This window comes from Bactrocera dorsalis, chromosome 2 (assembly GCF_023373825.1).
Source record: "Bactrocera dorsalis isolate Fly_Bdor chromosome 2, ASM2337382v1, whole genome shotgun sequence".
NCBI lineage: Eukaryota > Metazoa > Arthropoda > Insecta > Diptera > Tephritidae > Bactrocera > Bactrocera dorsalis.
Genome location: NC_064304.1, coordinates 96,720,799 through 96,740,166, shown reverse-complemented (window position 1 = coordinate 96,740,166; position 19,368 = coordinate 96,720,799). Strand labels below are relative to the sequence as shown.

The window sequence follows — 19,368 nt, the reverse complement described above, 5'->3', positions numbered from 1 at the left end:
TATAAATTTTCCGCTTTGTTTTTGTATAGTTATTTGACTTGTGTCTGCTTTTTGTTGCAAATGAGTATGCTGGTATCGTGTGGCAAAGTGGGTTTTGGTGATTACGCGCTGATGCTGCAGATGAGGCAACTGCATATTTGTTGCTGGCGTATCGATAGCGGGCGGGTTTACAGATTGCAAATCACAAGCGGTTCCACAATCCACAAAAAAACTTCGTCTGTTTTATCAAATATTCGGATCCGGCTTACAACTTGTGTAACCCTACACAGTTATCTAGCAGTTATGATGTGTTAATTGTAAAAGATAAATAGCTAAATGAAACTTTGGTGTAATAGCATAGCAACTAAGGCATGATACCTGTAGGTTTTGAAGTTCATTGCAAAATGTCACGTTGAGTTGAAGCGAGATTTTTCGAAATTCGCTGAGTCAATTTATTTAATTTAACATTGAGATGCCCTCCATTAGGGCGTTATTACAAGTAATTATTAATATTTACTTTTTCTACACATTTAGCACGTTTTTGTTAAACCTTTGGAGAAGTTCACGATTTTAAGATTCTCCATTTATCAGATTGTAATTTGTTTTGAATATCCGCTTACGAAGTCATTAAAAGTGGTACGAGGGTTGCATTTTATATTCCGGAATTTCAGAACAAAAATAAATATCAATCATCGAAATTCGTTTTTTTTTTCATTTTTCAAACACTCTCCATTAAAACCTACACACTTTTGGATGCATTTGAACGAATTTCCGCGACACTTTTACCACTCTGATGGAGGTGTTGTACATGTGTTCGGAAGGCATTAAGAGTTAAAATTTTTTTATTGCCTTATTAAATTCTACAACACCTCTAGAATATTGTCATAAATTTTCAAGTTTATCCGAGTAATAGTTTTTGAGATACAGCCTTGAGAACTTGAGGCTAGCTAGGCTAAGTGTGTCGTTTTTAAACGCGTTTTTCTCGAAACTGTGTTGTTGAAGCCGGTTAACTAGATTTCTCAAGAACTACTCAACCGATCTTTATTTTAGACAGGTTTTTGAGATACGATTCTTAAAGTCTTGGACGAAGGTTTTTTCTCAATTTCAAAAATGTCGCGAAATTTTCACTGAAATTTTAATTTTTTTTTTTCTAAAAATATCTGTCAAAATCCAATTTAATTTTTTTTCCTTCGTGCAAATTCTAAATTAAGGTTTAACTAAAATGCGTATTTATTCACATTAGATAAGGAGTTATTCTGTCGACGCGGGCGCATCTGGTTTCCGAGAGGTCACCGGAAATGGCGTCGCAATGGCCGAGTTTAAAATATTTTTTTTCCAAAAATTTCAGAAATTCTTTGTTGAAAGGGTATGTTTGTAACAATGAAAAATTCCAATAAAATATTTTAATTTTTATGTGAGAAAAAATGGTTAAAAAAAGGCTGTTTTTTACTTTAGGAGACCCATTAAACCCCTTAAGTTCATCGATACACTGTTACGGAGTTAATCCACATCGAAAGTTGTAAAAAATAATCGAATAAAAATTGTTCGATGTAATTAAATTTTTTCGCCGAGATGAATATTTCAAGTTACTGTAAACAACACAAGCAACAGCCGTATGCCAAAACGTGCTGAGTATATACTTGTTTACCATCAATAAAGTTAAACTTTTCATTAAAGTTGTAAGATTGACAGATTGATTGACACCAAAGTTACCAAAATCCGAAATATAAAAGGCAGCCCACGTACTTCGACAACTATGCAGCTCTTTCTCCAACTAAATGATGTATATAATAAATTACTATTCGATAAGCAAGCCTCTTGTGAAAAAAGGGCTTAGCACAAAAACACAAAAAATTGAAGCGTGCAAATATAATCGCCATTACTACCACGCCTCTACATGATCGGCACAACTTAGCAATTAACAAAATGTTTGCCTATCGCCGAGTTAATTTGGGTTTTTATGAAACTGCAAAGGGCTTTGGAAAGCTTTTGTGTCGAAATAATTGTGGTTTTGCACTTTTCCTTTTCAGTAACCTCTTACTTTCACAGAAATTTTCGCGAGATTTTAAATTTAGTATTAAATAATTGGAATATTTTGCCACTGACGTCATTTATGCTATCTCACAATTGCATTTGCCGTAAAAGAAGAATGTTAGGCGAGCGATCAACTATATTAAATGCGTTGTGCAGCCAAGCCTCTGGAAATTCTTCTTTCGTCTATTATACTTTGAGTACATAAGTTGATAAATGACTGACTACGTACTCGTATATACAAATGTATACTTATATTTATATATAATATTATATAAACAAATACTTAGATGCAAAGTAGGCAGCGCATAGCTGAGATGTGTCCTTGAACTTACTATGATATTGCTTCTACAAGTATTATAAATGCCATACATAGGTATGTATGTTCATTTGTTGCTATTAACGCTTTTGGCGTTATTTGTTCTTGTTCGATACTCGCACATTCAGCTATTAGCCTGCATACATAAATGATTCTATGTATGTACATGCTGACTCAAAGTCACTAATATATTTATTGAACTAAAATGTTCAAATATTTTTCAAGTAAAAAACGTAGTCTGATCAGGTTGAAAACACTTTCAACTGTTTGAATTTTGTATTTTCCCATGATCCAATCGTCTTCGTTGGACTCCCATACTAATTATTTTAAAATCAGAGCTTCGAAAGTCTAATTAAATTAACAAAGCAAGAAAGCCATAAGGAGGCAAATCAGAGGTTCGCGGAAGGGCGTACTGTCAGGAGCTCTCTATCAACTTCATTTACAGACTTCCTGGCTGTCTTCCAGGCCGAGGTTGCAGCCATTAAGGTTAGGTAGCAGTAGATTCACAGCTCCGGAGTGCAGCCTTCTTCAGAGAAGTGACCATTCACTCAGATAGCATAGAGACGATACTAGCCTTGAAGTCACTAACAGTGCGTTCAGGACTAATCAAAGAGTGCTTAACCTCGCTATCAATAGCATGGAGTTTCTTTGTGATAAGACTGGTATGGGTGCCAAGCCACAGCGGAATCGCAGGATACTGTAAAGCTGATGAGCTAGCAAGCTAATGAGCCATTGGTAGAATGAAAGCAGGTCAGTGCTCCCATATCCCCTTGTGTTCTACTATCAGATAACTGGGCTTCGCGGAAGCTTGGCCAGCGCTGGACCACCATCGGTATATACACTGTCGCAAAATCCTTTTGGGCCAAGATCTATCGCAAGAGATCTAGTAACCTCTTTGCCGTCAGTGAGGCTAGCCTCTTCTAGTTTTGGCGCCAAACAGGCCATTGTCCTATTGGCGTCCATGCAGTAAAACTGGAATCCTACCAGACGCTATCAGCAGAAGCTGTATGCAAGAAGATGAGGTGGAAACACCTCAACACTTCCTTCTTGACTGTCCCATCTTTTGGAGGTCAATACTTAGGCACTTGGTAGCGCATACTTTCAGACATCCCACCGAGCTAGTGGGAATGGAAATTAAATATCTGTGCAAATTTACGGCGTGCAAATACGGCGACAATTGCTGCAAAAAGTTGACGAAACTTCTCACGGCTCCTGTTGGCGTAAAGTTAATTAGACTCAGAAGTGGACATAACCCCTTGACACACAGATTTTTTACATTTTCGCAAAATGCGGAGATATATGTACATATGATATAGAGTGACTGTTTTAAATGAAAATATATAAAATAAACAATCAAAAGCTTAATAAGGCCGCCAACAGGAATCCACTAAAGCGCGCTCACCTTACAGCGTTCATTTATATAAATGGATGCTAATTGATCGTTAGTATAACAATATTTTTACTGCATCGTTGAATTAGTATGTCAACGACTTGGTCCAAGGCAGCGCTATATACACAAGCATAAATATGTATATTCGTATGTACATATGTTCTCTTGGAAGAATGTGTGTGCAAATCCACATGCAAATAACCGGTGACGCGCAATGCTTTTTTGCCTTATAGCATATAGACTTTGTCGTGTTAATTTGTCAATTAGTTATGCATTTGAAGAGGCTACCCACTTGCACTCACACACGTACACACATGTAAGCGCATGCTGATAAATGATCATTGATTCCACAGACAATATAAACAACTGTACAAAACACTGTCCCATGCAAGAAAGATCCTTCGCATTCGCATTCCGCTGATCCACACATACACGCATCTGCACAAACACATGTATTCTTGACAGCTTTTATGTGTAGAGTTCAGCGTTGGCTGACGCGGCTATGCAATTGCATTTTCATTACATTCGCACACAAATACCATACATAAGTGCTTTCCGATTTTGTCTTATCGTATTGTTCCGCCTATGTGGCTCAGCTGTTCACCTGCTGGGCTGTTGGCTTTACGAGTACCTCTTAACGTCCACTGCATAATTAAAATTTCGAATATGCAAAAACCTTTGGCTAAACAGCAGCTTTAATGACATTCTCAAATCGTTTAAGTGTACGCTGCAGCCGAAGCTTAACGACTCTTTAGGTTTCATGAAGTACGAGTCTCATTGTTTTTGATTAGTTAATGGGCCATTTGACACTAAAAGGTTGTTAATGGTTCCCCTTACTGGCATACATGGAAAATGTATGGAAATTTAAAAAATCATATTTTTATGGTTACGTAAGTTTTCAGATTTGCATGTATGGAAACCAAAGAGAACACAATGTTTGTTATTTGAGCCGCATGATGAGTTTATTGACCAAAGATATAAGCACGTACTGGATGAACGTTTGAGTTGAAAAAGCACTGTAGGATCATTTATTGTTGTGGGACATATATGTAAATTCCAATAGGTACCGACTTGGTTTGAGAAACGAAAATTAGTTGGTGAAATTTTAGTTTGAATGAAAAAACGATAACATCTGGGTATACTCCATATGCTTGGTAATGTTATGTAAAGTACGTTAAAAAATCTTAGGGAACATTTTTATTACGTATCTTGTTTTAAACACCGTGAAGCATATGCTGATGAGTCATTGTTCGCCGGTCCCACAATACTATCTTAGAACTAAAGTATAATATTAACACTGATGAAAGAAGAGACTTTGACTCATCAAAGCTTTAAAGATTATAATAATTTAATCCAACTCGATAGTGCAGAGGCGGCGTTAGAATCAAAAGTTGTTCGTATGAAACCAGTTGGTCTTTTAAAATATGATTTCACGGTTATTAATTCCACGGTCATTTTTCAGCCTGAGTTAATATATAATATTTAATAAATTTACTTTTTACCAGTTATATGAAGTTATATGAATATGAGTTGTTGATTGAAAAATCAGTTGACACAGGATTGGCATTCTTATGCAGATTTAGTGCGAGGAATGCTGTAAATCTTAAGCGACCAAAAGTGATTTGCTAATCGTTAGGAATGTTAATTTGCAAAAAATGAATTTGCGCACCAACAACAACTTAGCGTGCATGCATAAAGTGTGTGAGTATAGCCTAAGTCTACAAAACGGCAACCAGTTGCCACAACAGCTAACCAAAAATTAAAAAAGCAACAAAAAAATTAATTAAAAAATAAAATAAAAATAAACATAAATATTCTCATTTGACTTTTACTATACTTTATAGCTTTCAAGTATTTGCCTTAATTCCAAGTACTCGGCGCCAGCAGCGGTCTTGTTGTATTCGTGGTATTTTGTGAAAGTGAAGGGAATTGCAAAGTGCTTGCCATTTGACATTTTGCGACATCTACATAAATACCACGAATATTATTATGCATAAAAAACAGTTTAAATGATATGATTTAATAGTTTCTTTTTTCGGAATACAGAAAATAATTGTTTACATATTTTATATATATTTACATATATACTGCGAAATGAGTACCCTTAATAATTACATAATACGTATGAATATGTCCATGAGCAAAGCAATCAGTTAATACATTTTTATAGAATATAAAATCCCAGTCTCAGCCTCGGTCTATATACTACTGAAGCTCTCCTACATATTTGTTAGGACTTTTTCTCACACAGGTTATGTTAGGCTAATCTGGTAGGCCAATAAGCCAGGCATAGACCATTTGGTCCTTTGCAATACCAGATAGAGTTCCGTTGCTAACTCCAAAAGGAGTAGTAATCGTTTAGAACGCTTGCGCTTGAAGCTAATTTTAACAGAATCTGCAGCTTACTATCGATACCTCCTCCAGTGTGTCATTATATGGGGACCCCAGATGCTTACAGCGTAGTCTTGACAATGCGGGACAAGTGCACAAGAAATGCCCATTGTTTCTCTGGTGCCCTGCTCTAGACATTTTCTACAGTCTTCTCGTTCTGTGAGCCCCATCCTGCGAGGGATGTATTCCCATCATATTCCTACAGTCTCTTCTATCGAAGACAAAGAGGAGTGTTGTATGCTTCCGATCTACCGTTTTGCACAAGAATTTTGCAGTTTTGCACCCAGGATTGTTTTTCTTTACTATGCTTCTGTCGAGATCGTCGTATAGACAATGTATACGTTTTCCAATGTTCATCACGTTTTCGGATGTTAGCCTTACACTTGGCAATCTTGTTCACTATTTCATTGCCTCCGATGACTTTGTGGCCTGGCACCCAGTAGAAGTGAAGTTGGTTGCTTCTGACAACACTTTTCACTGACACCTGCTTCCCAAGACACTTCTGCCAGATATGCGATACGAAGTTACTAAAGATTGCTGCTTGGCTCTCTACGTAGATGTTGACTCTGAAATTTCCTGGTGGTCCATTAGCGGCCGGCTCCGCGGCTTTCGCAATAGCAAAGACCTTTGCTTGAAATATATTGCATCGGTCTGGCTACTTAAAAGGTTACCTTATGCCAAAATCTGGACAGTATATTCCCGCACCAACTCCATCGTTCATTTACGAGCCATTCTTATAGATGTTTAGGCATATTTTCCTATGTTTACTTTGAAACTTCTTTCTCAGTTGAAAAGTGGAGTCATGTAGTAGATGTTTGCCCAGCCGCCATTACTCACAGAGTTTGGCCCGAAGGTTCTTTATATGAATTCTCCTGCAGCACGTAGTCCTCTCTCTGAATTTCCTGCGCAGTTTTAAGCGAAGAGGTGCCAGGTTTAGTACGAGTTCAAGAGCCGCCGTTGGAGTTGTTGTTAAAGCTTCCGTTATGCACAGCGCAGCGAGCCGGTTCCGGCTGACGGTAGATGGATTTTCGTACGCTTGTTCCCCATACTCCTGCGCCCTGGAACAGAATTGGTCTTACAATAGCTGTGTAGCACCAGTGTATGAGAGTGGGAGAGAACTCCAGGTTGGACAGAGCGCCAAGAGAAACATATTTATCTCCCTCTCTATCTCTCTTTCTCTCTCTCTCTCTCTCTATTCCTCTTTTTCTCTCTCTCTCTACTCTCTCCACAAGTAATGAATTACAAATGATTGTTTGATGGTTTTTATAGAACTCTTTTCATATCAATTATACACTCAGAGGTTTAACTTCGAGACGACCGCTTCTAAAAATCAGTAAAAAAGCTGTTTAACTTTACATTATAACTCCGTGCGAATTCAACCCATTTTACTAAGAAAGCGAGATGTGCCTAAGTAGCACATTAAAAATATATTTAAATATTTTTAACATCAAAGCAAGTTCAATGACTTATTAGTCTTTATTTCATATTCTTTGTAAACAAAACCCAACAAATCATGATTAATTGCTTAAAATGGAACAAATTAATAATTAATCTGGGATTGATGTAAGACTTTTTAACAAGCAACATTATTAGCATTAATAAATAATTAATTTAAAAGCATAATGTCTCCAAGTGAAATAATTTTCAAAATATTTACGCGTGTCTCCGCAGCTTTTAGTCACTTAATTGACGGATGATTGCTGACAGTAACGCGAAGAATGAAAAAACAGATTGTTTACAATTTCAAGAGAGGTCATAGCCTTATTTTTTGGTATGCTTGCAAATATACTCATATGTATGTCTGTACTACTGTGTAACGGGTGATTTTTTTGAGGTTAGGATTTTCATGCATTAGTATTTGACAGATCACGTGGGATTTCAGACATGGTGTCAAAGAGAAAGATGCTCAGTATGCTTTGACATTTCATCATGAATAGACTTACTAACGAGCAACGCTTGCAAATCATTGAATTTTATTACCAAAATCAGTGTTCGGTTCGAAATGTGTTTCGTTTCGTTTTTATCGACAAATTTTGTTCAGCGATGAGGCTCATTTCTGGTTGAATGGCTACGTAAATAAGCAAAATTGCCGCATTTGGGGTGAAGAGCAACCAGAAGCCGTTCAAGAACTGCCCATGCATCCCGAAAAATGCACTGTTTGGTGTGGTTTGTACGCTGGTGGAATCATTGGACCGTATTTTTTCAAAGATGCTGTTGGACGCAACGTTACGGTGAATGGCGATCGCTATCGTTCGATGCTAACAAACTTTTTGTTGCCAAAAATGGAAGAACTGAACTTGGTTGACATGTGGTTTCAACAAGATGGCGCTACATGCCACACAGCTCGCGATTCTATGGCCATTTTGAGGGAAAACTTCGGACAACAATTCATCTCAAGAAATGGACCCGTAAGTTGGCCACCAAGATCATGCGATTTAACGCCTTTAGACTATTTTTTGTGGGGCTACGTCAAGTCTAAAGTCTACAGAAATAAGCCAGCAACTATTCCAGCTTTGGAAGACAACATTTCCGAAGAAATTCGGGCTATTCCGGCCGAAATGCTCGAAAAAGTTGCCCAAAATTGGACTTTCCGAATGGACCACCTAAGACGCAGCCGCGGTCAACATTTAAATGAAATTATCTTCAAAAAGTAAATGTCATGAACCAATCTAACGTTTCAAATAAAGAACCGATGAGATTTTGCAAATTTTATGCATTTTTTTTTTTTAAAAAGTTATCAAGCTCTTAAAAAATCACCCTTTATATATACACAAGTTCTTTAGCCTTCCTTTACATACTCGTATTGGTCACAATCACTGAAACAAGCGAGCTACTATAACTAACCGTCTACAGAAAAACTTACTTTCTGCCTGAGTACCACTCAAGAAACTGTGAAGAGCCTCTGTTTAAGGAATCGAATGTTTTATATTCTAAGAAAGTCATATGCATTTATGCAAATATTCTTCAGCTTCGAAAAAATTCGAGTTTTAAATATTAACTCAACTGATAAATTTAGATTTAAGATTAGCGATATCAGCGAATGATATCATTATTAGGGTGGGGTATTATTATTAGGGTGGGTATAGAAAAACAAAAATTTTTTCCGTTTGAGACGCTGAAAAAAAGTTTCTAAGATACCTTTAAGAAATGCTCTCCAAGTATGGGCTCATAATTGTTTGCTGAAAGGTTCTTCGCCTTTTAGTTCTTTTAATTGTTTTTCTTATCAAATAGAAAAAATCAAGTCTCGCTTCTAACTACTTGAAAAAATGTATCGCTTAAGATATTTTTTAGAAAATTGCATGCTCTACAAAAAAGTTCTAATACTATTTTTTCGTAAACCTAACCCTTTAAAAGATATTAACGCTTCAGGTTTGATTATTTTAAGGCACAATTCTTCTAATGCATTTGATAGCTTAATAAAAAAATTATTGAAAGGCAAGCTCATAGTTTTAGAGAATTTGCTGCTCTTCAAAAACAACACTGATCGTATCCAAATTCCCCAACGTTGCTCCACCTACTATCATACTCGTATTTAACGCGTCTTTCATAACAACAAATACTCATTATTCACAAAAAATATGCAAATGTAAATATGAGATATTTTATTCAGCTTGCAAATTAGTTACTTTACTGATTATTTTAGATCTTATAACATCGCCTTGATTTAGGTAAATTTTTTGGAAATTATGTGGATTTTCTTTTAGCTACGAATGCATCCGTTCCATCTCTTTTTAAACGCTATTGACTCGCTGCTGTCCATCATCACACCGCATGGAATAAATTAAAGCAAGCAAAGCGTAAAAATATTTATCTTACGAAATTTAATTTTCCGGTCTTTAGCAATCAAATGCGAGCAACTTCGGACGCAGTGGCCGTTATGCTACACATAGCGGCTGCAGCAGCCATACACTACATACAAATGTACCCGTACAAGGGCGGCGGCTTCAACATTTCTGTGGCTTTGCTGCGTGCGATAGTGAGATTGAGGGTTTATGTAATTTTAGAAATTTGTAAGGTATCTTCTATAACAACCTGGTTTTGGAGAATATATTAGATACTGTCCCAGAAAAATCAACCATCAAGGATTGATATGCTAAGCTTAGCTTAGATGAGCACCAAAGCCGGTTAACCGACGAAAACATCAAAATAGTCCACAAAATAATTTTGGATAATCGCAAAGTGAAATTGTTCGAGAGAGAAGGCACTCTAAGCATATCAGCTGAGCGTGTACATCATATCATTCATGAATATTTGGCTAAGAAAAAGATCTGTGCAAGGTGAGTACCGCGCGAGCTCACTTTTGACCAAAACAAAGACTAGTTGATGATTTGAAGCAGTTTTTGGAGATATTCAAGCGTAATAAGCCCGAACTTTTGCACCAATATGTGATAATGGCCGAAACATGGCACCATCATTTCACCCCGAAGTCCAATTGACAGACAGCCGAATGAACTGCACACGATGAACCCACTCCAAAACGTGGCAACACACAAGAATCGGCTAGCAAAGGCATGGCGTCTGTATTTTTGGAATATTTTTTTTTTTTTTGAGTGCCCTGAAAAAAAATTATCATCAACAGCGACTATTTCATAGCGTTACTAGACCTTTTGAAGGACGAAAAACGGTCGCATTTGAAGAAAACGAAAGTATTGTTTCAGACAAAGCACCGAGTCACAAGTCAATGAAAACAATGGCATAAATCCATTAAATAGTCTTTGATTTACTTCCACATCCATCGTATTCTGGAGATCTGACCCCTTTCGCTTCACAGATCTCAAAAGAATGCTTACTGGGAAGAATTTTTCGTCGAATTAAGAGGTGATCGCCGAAACTGAGGCCTATTTTGAAGCAAAGCACAAATTGTACTACCAAAATGGTATCGAAAAATTGGAGGGTCACTATAATCAGTGTATTACCCTCGAAGGGAACAATGTTGAATACAAAAAAAAAAGAATTTTGCCAAAAGTATGTGTTATACCATGATAGGCCGGAGACCTGTTATGTGGTAAGTAGCTCCAACCCAAGTTAATTGAGTAACATAAATATTTTACTAGCCACTGAAAGACTATTAAAAACTATTGTCACTGTGTAACCTTTGGCAGCAACGACAAAAACAAATTCTTGATGTTTACAAGTGCTTAATGGCAACAAGTCATTTGTCATTATTTACAAGTACAGGTGTCAAAATTCTAAGCATTTTGCGGACCTTTACCTTAACTCCTCTATGAAAGTATGAGTTTACCATATCATCATTCTGCATATTAGCATATTGTCTTTGGCATAATAATTAGCGAGGCACAAATAAATATTGTTGAGAACGACATGCTTCTGCGACATACCTACACTCAAATCTTGGTAGTACGAAGTTTTTATCATTTATTATAAATTGTCGAAGTAAATTTAATAGCTTTTCTTAACCTAAAACTTGTAAATATGTACATGTGTGTATGTCTGATGTATAAGGTGCATCACTGCGTAGCTCCGGCTGTCTGATTCGAAGTTAAGTTGAGTCAAGTTAAATGCCCCCTGGCCGCAAAATTTACAAATTATTGTAGTTCAAATGTTTTCGTAGCAACTATCATACGTCTTGGTATTATTTCAACTCAAACATCTATGGTTGTAGCATTGTTGCTTTTGGGCTCAGCGTTACCGCGCCACTCCAAGCATAAGTATGTGCTTGTACATGGTGGCAAGAACACTTGTATATCATTTAAGTGAGTTCATGTAAAACTATTGTAGGTCATAATCAGGTGAAGGCCAATAAAATATAGTATTACACCGAAACAAAAACAAAAAGAAAGAAAACAGAGAAACCGCAAAATAAAAAGTGTGGCAAGTGTCAGTCTTCGTATAAAAATTACGGCATCAGTAAAATTAATTGCAGGTCAAAATTTAGATTAAAAAGTGCTGCCAAAAATCACATATCTACACGGACAAGACAATTGTATGTTTCGTTTCGAATGTTTTAATGAAAATAGTAATTTTCGGAAGTTTTATAATTCTGGTCGTATACCGTAAAGTGAAAAAGTAACTCTCGTCATTACAAGTTCTATAATACATATATATACTATATGTAGGTTTGCCTCGAAAGTCTGTAAAATTCAGCAGAAAATGTCTGTCGCTTTGTAAGCTAGTACTGCCTCAATTTGCGAGAGATTAATCGTACACTAATCTCCAAAAAGCTTTAGCCAATATCAGATCACTATAGCAAATAGCTGTCATACAAAATGATCGGTCGAAATCAAACCCTTGTATAGAAAACCTTTTTATTTGGCAAGAAATCTTCACGAAAATTAACCTCGTTCAGTTCAAACTAATATAAAGACTGATCTATTTCGAGGTTTCTTACTTTTTAAAATAAAAAACTCAGAAACTTCAAATTTAATGGATAATGTTTACAATAATTCTAAAGAACATTCTTTGACATATATTTTTTAAAGATCATCTCTTTCAAATGTTGGCCGCGTTTACGTTTCAGAGTCCAATTTTCGATTTCTCGTTCGAGCATTTCGATTGGTAACTGGCGACTGACACGCATGATGTTTTGCTAAAACGCTTGAATCGAAGCGAAATTGTCCGCATAGACTTTGAACTTCACAGGAAAAATTGCAACGGTGTACGATTTGTTGAAACCAAGTGTGACCAAGATCACGAGCTTCAATTTCAAAATATCAAATAGTGGGTTATCATGGATCGATGATTCCACCGACCCACAAACTACATCAAATCGTTGTTTTTTTTTTGTGGATGAAATGGGAACTCATGAATATCTTCAGGTTGCTCTTCATCTGAAATGTGTCAGTTTTGCTTGTTTTCATGCCCATTGAGCTAGAAATGGGCCTTATCACTGCACAAAATTTGGCTCAAAAACGTCGGATCTTCTTGGAACTTTTCACGGGTCCATGGAGCGAATGTCGCTTGGAAAGGTCGAACGGTTTCAGTTCTTGCACAAAATGTATTTTTTACGCTTTAAATTTAAGATCTCGACGTAAAATGCGACAAAGTCGTTCTATAAGGCAGTCCGTATTGCTGCGAACTGCGCTGAGTCAACTTTTCACGGTCTTCGTGTATACTTTCAGCTACGTCTGCCAGATTTTTTTTCTTGCGTGTTGGACGTGGTCTATTCGGTTGAATATTATCCGAAATGAATAAACGGTCTCAAGATGGGGATACTGTTGCGAATAGTACGCTCAGTGGGGCGTTAATTTCACCATAAGTTGAGCCAAGTGCGTGCAACACATTCTTTTTTGAACGCTTTGTAAATTGTGTTCAGTCGTAAGTCTTTCCATGATAAAATGCCAAACAATACTGAACAAAAATAACATGACAGGTTGCTACGACTCACGCATGATCTGTTAAAAACAGGCTATTGGAATAGCATACAACTGCTATACGGACTGATTGGTGAAAATCAAAACCTTGTATGAAATACTTCTTTATTTGACAATAGCTGTCAACTGACCGATCAAATTCGGTATAAAGATCTTCATAAAAGGTCTGTTTTCCTGATAAGGAAACTTTAGTTCGACTTGAAGAATGTTTATATGAAACAACGTGGCCGGGAAAATGCTTTCCTTTGGATCTTTATGGGGTCGATGCAGATACTAATGGATACTGAATATTTCAAATTTTTTCTAGCAACAAACAATTTATTTAATATGTGGATAATCAAGCTTCATTCGGACCTTTAAATCAACCACTTCAACATGACATTTTTTCTTAAGTCACTTTTCACATATGTAGACCGTACTAATAATTATGTTATCCAAATTAATAGCCTAATTTATTAGAACACATGTCTTTTAGGGTATTTCAATTAAAATATACATATTTCCGACATAATACTACAAACGCTTATTGATGAAAAATGATGAATGTTATACATTCATATAATCCACTTATAAAATTTGAATAAGCACATAAAAAGCGCATTTCATTGGCGTTTGAATTAATTGCTCACGCTGCTCATGAATGCTGGCTATGAAGATAAGGTGCGCTGTTAAGCCTGTTCAAAAGCAGTTTCTTCTGGCATTTCACAACAAACACTTCCGTCCCTTGAGTCCAGCGTCAACGCCGCGTTAATGCTCAGCGGTCAACAGCAATAGCATTAAGTACTCGGTCAATAAAGCATAAACTGACAGCCAAATCATAGCTACGCACATACAACAACATTTATGTGATTTGAGTTGAAGAAGGCATAAATCTCGTTAACGAGCATTTGATTAAACTGATTAAAAATGTGAAATAATTCGCTGTATGTCCCTGAGAGGTTTAGCACCTACACGTCCATTTAGCGCCGATGATTTTTTAATTTGTGTATAATTTTCAACTTAATCACTGGTTGCTTAGAACTCAATTTTATTATGCTCGGTAATGGAAAATGGGCTTTGCTATACAAACGTGCAAGCCTAAGACTATTGTCTACCCCCATGTAAGCCTTTAATTTTCCGCTTTGCTTTAATTTAGACAATAAAGACTTTACGAAAAACGCATATTTTATGCCACCCGCGTCTACTTCCCCACGGAAAACATGTGTTTCCGCAAACGTTGTAGCCTGTTCACCACTTAACGTAAAGCCACTAAGTCTCTACGCAGTTGCCGTAGTTTAGAGTTCTTTGTCAAAGTCTCCGCCAGCGCCAGCAAGTTTGACAATGCGATCAAGGTTCCTATTTGTAGATAACTACAAATTATACTTATACAACATTCTCAGCACTACAGTTGGCAATTGACTGTAATTACGTTTTAACTTGTCTTATTGTCGGCATTTACATGCGGCAATAATGTTCTAGGCGCATTCAGGCCGACTCACCGCAAAATGCTTTGGCAGCTCGGAATTAAGAATTAAATTTTTCTCATTCTCATTGGCCGTCAGCATTCATTCCGGCGAATATCTAATATCTTTATTTCAGTAAACGTTCTAACAGATACCTGCCAGTGCCTGCGACACAGTCCAATCATTGTCGTGTATCTTCACTGGCTGTAGAACCAGTAGTCATTAGCGTATACTCGAATTGTGAGCGTTCTTTACAGTAATGCTATGGCGGCTAAAGTTCTATTCTAACGGCTAAATTAAATAACTAGTTAATGGTTAGTACTATGGCAGCTGCTAATAACAGCAAAATGAGCAATTGATGACTTGTGGGCGGTTTGCCTTTGAGATTGATTGAGGTGTTAGCTGATAGGCCACTGCCACGCGCGCAACCAGATTTTGGAAAGGAAAATGAAATTACTTTAATACAAATGTTTTTTATATTATCTTTCAAATTTAATTATTGGCAACGTGTTAACAAAGACCAGCTGTCTTCGATTCGCCATTTCTCTGCTCGCTTCTGCACTCCTATCAAAAAATTACATGTGAAAGCAACAATTTTGAAAGCTTCCTCTGCATGTACGAGAGATTATTTACTAATTTTATGCATTTTAGAGAACGCTTCTTCCGTAAACTTTTTCAATTTCAAAGCTAGTAAGTATTAGCTTTGACATATTTCAATGAGCGTTGCTGGCGTTCTCGATTTCCTTGCCTTTTTACGCAAATAAACTTTATCTTTTGAGGAAATTTCTCAACTACCGCTACAAAGTGTGATCGAGTGAACCCTCATCACGTCACGTTTTCAATTTGCTATAACCTTTGCCTACAAAAACAAATTATAATATTATAATTGGTTATAAAAACATCTTGCGGTCAATTACAAGGAAATTGTGCGGCGATGGCAGGCCAATTTTTCGATTATTTAAATGAGTTGCATTAATTATGTAAACGTGATGGGGAAAAGATTTACATGCTTCCCGCAATCACATTTATTTTTTTAGTTTTTCATTTGCCTGACGCTTACATGGAGTTCTGGTGGAAAATAGGAAGTTTAACAGATGAATTGTTTGAATAACGTTATGTAGTATTCATTTGATTACAATTATTATAAATCGTTTTGATTGAAGTAAAATACATATTTCTAAATTTAAGAGGTGTGAAGCAGTCCATCAGTTTCAAATATTTAACCATTATTTGAGGCTTTTCCACATATTAGTTACTATAAACGCACGAGTATAAACCATGCTTGCCGAACTGCTACCAAATCTATATATCTCCAAATAAAAGTGATCGATTTCGAGGTTCCCTACTTTGTAAAAGGAAAAACAAAGAAAGCTCAAATCTATTGGGGAATTTTTATTAGCATTCGAAAGCACCTTCTTTGGATTTTATTTTTTGAAGATTATTTCTTTCAAATGTTGGTCGAGGCTGCGTCTTAGATGGTCCATCCGTTCTGTCCAATTCCAATGACTCTTTCAAGCATTCCGACTGGTAACTGGCGAATGACAGGCGTATGACAAGCGTGATGCAGGCACGTAGCCAGGGGGGGGGCTAGAGGGCTGAAGCCCCCCCCCCGAAATAAGGAAATTTTTTAAATAAATCGCAAATAAAAAAGATTTATCACTGACTGAATCTTTTGAAACTCTTATACACAACTCAGCTCAAACCTATAACAGTCGTACGCAACTACACTAGACGGTGACTGAAAACTTATCAAAAGTCATACTTAAGCGTTGTACAGATCTCCATCTTGATATGGCGAAGTTGGTTGGCCAGGGATATGACGGAGCAGCAAACATATCAGGGCATTTAAGTGAAGTGCAAACCAGGATAAGACAACTGTATCCAAAAGCACGATATGTTCATTGCGCTAGTCACCGATTGAACCTTGCGCTTTCTAATACTATGTCACTACCTTCAATACGGAACTGCCTTGGTATTGTCAGTGAAATAGCAAATTTATTTAGAAACCATTCAAATGCAAACACAACTTTCCAGGACGTTATACAGAAGCACGCACCAGAAAGCAAAAAAAGACGACTTGTTCGCCTTTGTGAAACAAGGTTTATAGAAAGGCATGAAAGCATTATAAGCTTTGTGGAGCTTTTCAAATTCATTGTACTAAGTTTGGAAATAATTTCGAGTAAGACATGGTCCATTTCGTCTAAAGCATCAGCCTTCTTAGCAGCGGTAGAGAAAAGCGATTTTTTGCTTAGTCTATTCGTCTGTGAGCAATTGTTCAGCTTAACGCTGCCACTGTCTGTGTAACTCCAAGAAAAATCTATGGATTTTGTATCAGCAATGAACCGAGCCAAAGAATTAATAAGAACTCTGCACCAGATAAGAGAAACAGCGGATGGTTTTTTCAACGATATTTTCCAAACAGCATCACAAATGTCTAAAGATCTTTATGACATAGATCTTGTAGTGCCTAGAGTGACTTCGCGTCAAACTACTAGTGCTAATCCACCTTGCACAACCCCTGAAAGCCACTTCAGAGTTACAATATTTATTCCATGCGTTGATGCTCTGATTCAAAACATGACAGAACGTTTATTAGTGAATGAGGATATACTCTCGTCATTTCAAATTCTACTCCCAGGTTTTGCTGCAATTGATAATGCCGAAGAATTAAAAAATTTAACTATTTACTTCGAGGAGCAAATATCAATGACAGCATTAAAATCAGAGTATCGATTGTGGTGTGTCAGCTTATCAACAATAGATCCAACCATAGAAGTGTTGAAATTACTGCAACATTGCGATGCAACGTATTTTAAAAATATTCACTACCTGTTTACAATTTTACCAACTCTTCCAGTGAGGACCGCTTCCTTCGAAAGAACTTCTTCAACCTTAAAAAGAATAAAAACTTTACCACGCAGTGTGATGGGCAATGAGCGGCTGAGTGCACTTGCTGTTATTGCAGTGCACTGGGATATTAAAATAGATCCAGATGAAGTAATTAATGATATGGCAAACAAGAAGAAAAGAAAAATATTACTTATTTAAGTTACAACTACCAAATAATTTAAGTAATACGTATATGAATTTATATTGTTTTTTTTAATAAACAGAAAATTCAAAGTTTATATATGTTTTTACTTCAGCCCCCTCCGAAATGAAAAGCTGGCTACGGGCCTGGCGTGATGTTTTGCTTCAAGGTCTGAATCGAGGCGAGCTTTAGATTTTACATATCCTCACAGGAAAAACTCTACCGCTGTGAGACTAGACGATCTTGGTGGCCAATCAACAGGCCCAGAACGTGAAATTAACTGTTCACCGAGGTGTACTCTCAATAAATCCGTTTGATCGATGCGATGTGTGGGAAGTTGAGCCGTCTTGTTGCAACCAAATGTCGCTGGGATCACGAGCTTCAATTTCAAACATCAAATAGTCGGTTATCATGGCGCGATAATGGTCGTCATTGACGGGTACGTTCTCATCGGCATCATTTTGGAAAAAACGGACCGGTAATACCAACGGCTCACAAACCACGCCAAACCGTATTTTTTTCTGGATGACATGGCAGTTCTTGAAACTCTTCAGGTTGCTCTTCATCCTAAATGCGGCAATGTCGCTTGTTTACATACCCATTGAGTCAGAAATGGACCACATCGCTGAACAAAATTTGGCTCTACAATGTCGGATCTTTTTGGAGCTTTTCAAGAGCCCACAGAGTGAAATGATATCGATTGAAAAAGTCGAGCATCTTCAGTTCTTGCACAAGCTATTTGTATTTACAAGTATTTTGTACGTTTTCAATTTAAGATTTCGACGTAAAATACGCCAAGTCTTTCCATATGTCAGTCCAAGTTGCTATGAACGGTGCCGAATCGAATCCCCACGGTCTACGTGTACACCTTCAGCTATGGCTGCTGTATTTTCTACACTGCGTGCTGGAGGTGGTCTATTCGGTCGAAGATTAAGCAATAATGAATGCTGGGCCTCAGGATGGGAGATGGTGTTGCGAATAGTACGTTTTCTAGGCCGATAGTGTTGACCATAAGTTGAGCGGAGCGCGCGAAATTCATTCTTTACAGAACGTGCATTTTCATAATAACGTTGACCGATTTGTAAACGTTGTTCAGGCGTAAGTGTTTTGACGATGAAATGTCAAAACTACATGACAGCTTTACACGACTCACTCGTGATTTGTCAAAAAAATGCTATTGATTAAAGTACCTCCACTTGGATCACCCGTTAGTATAAGCTTTCGCAGACATCCGCTACATATGTATTGCTGTTGGATAAATCTCTGCCAATCACGCGCTTATCAAAACCAATGCCAATAAATATATAACCTTTATAATCATAATTAAATTGCACAAAGTAGGCAGCAAGCATGAGCCACGAGTCAACTGATAATTAAATAAATTAAACCAGCGGCGAATACTAGTTATTTAAAATTAAAATTATGCTATGCCTGCATGCAAATTAAGAATTCGC

The 19,368-nt window shown here is 37.0% G+C and overlaps 1 protein-coding gene across 2 annotated transcripts in view; it reads right to left on the bottom strand.

The window, feature by feature from the left end:
* LOC105231653 (mucin-5AC) overlaps positions 1-19,368 on the bottom strand; it is a 47,428-nt gene that overhangs the window by 4,324 nt on the left and 23,736 nt on the right. The window lies entirely within an intron of this gene.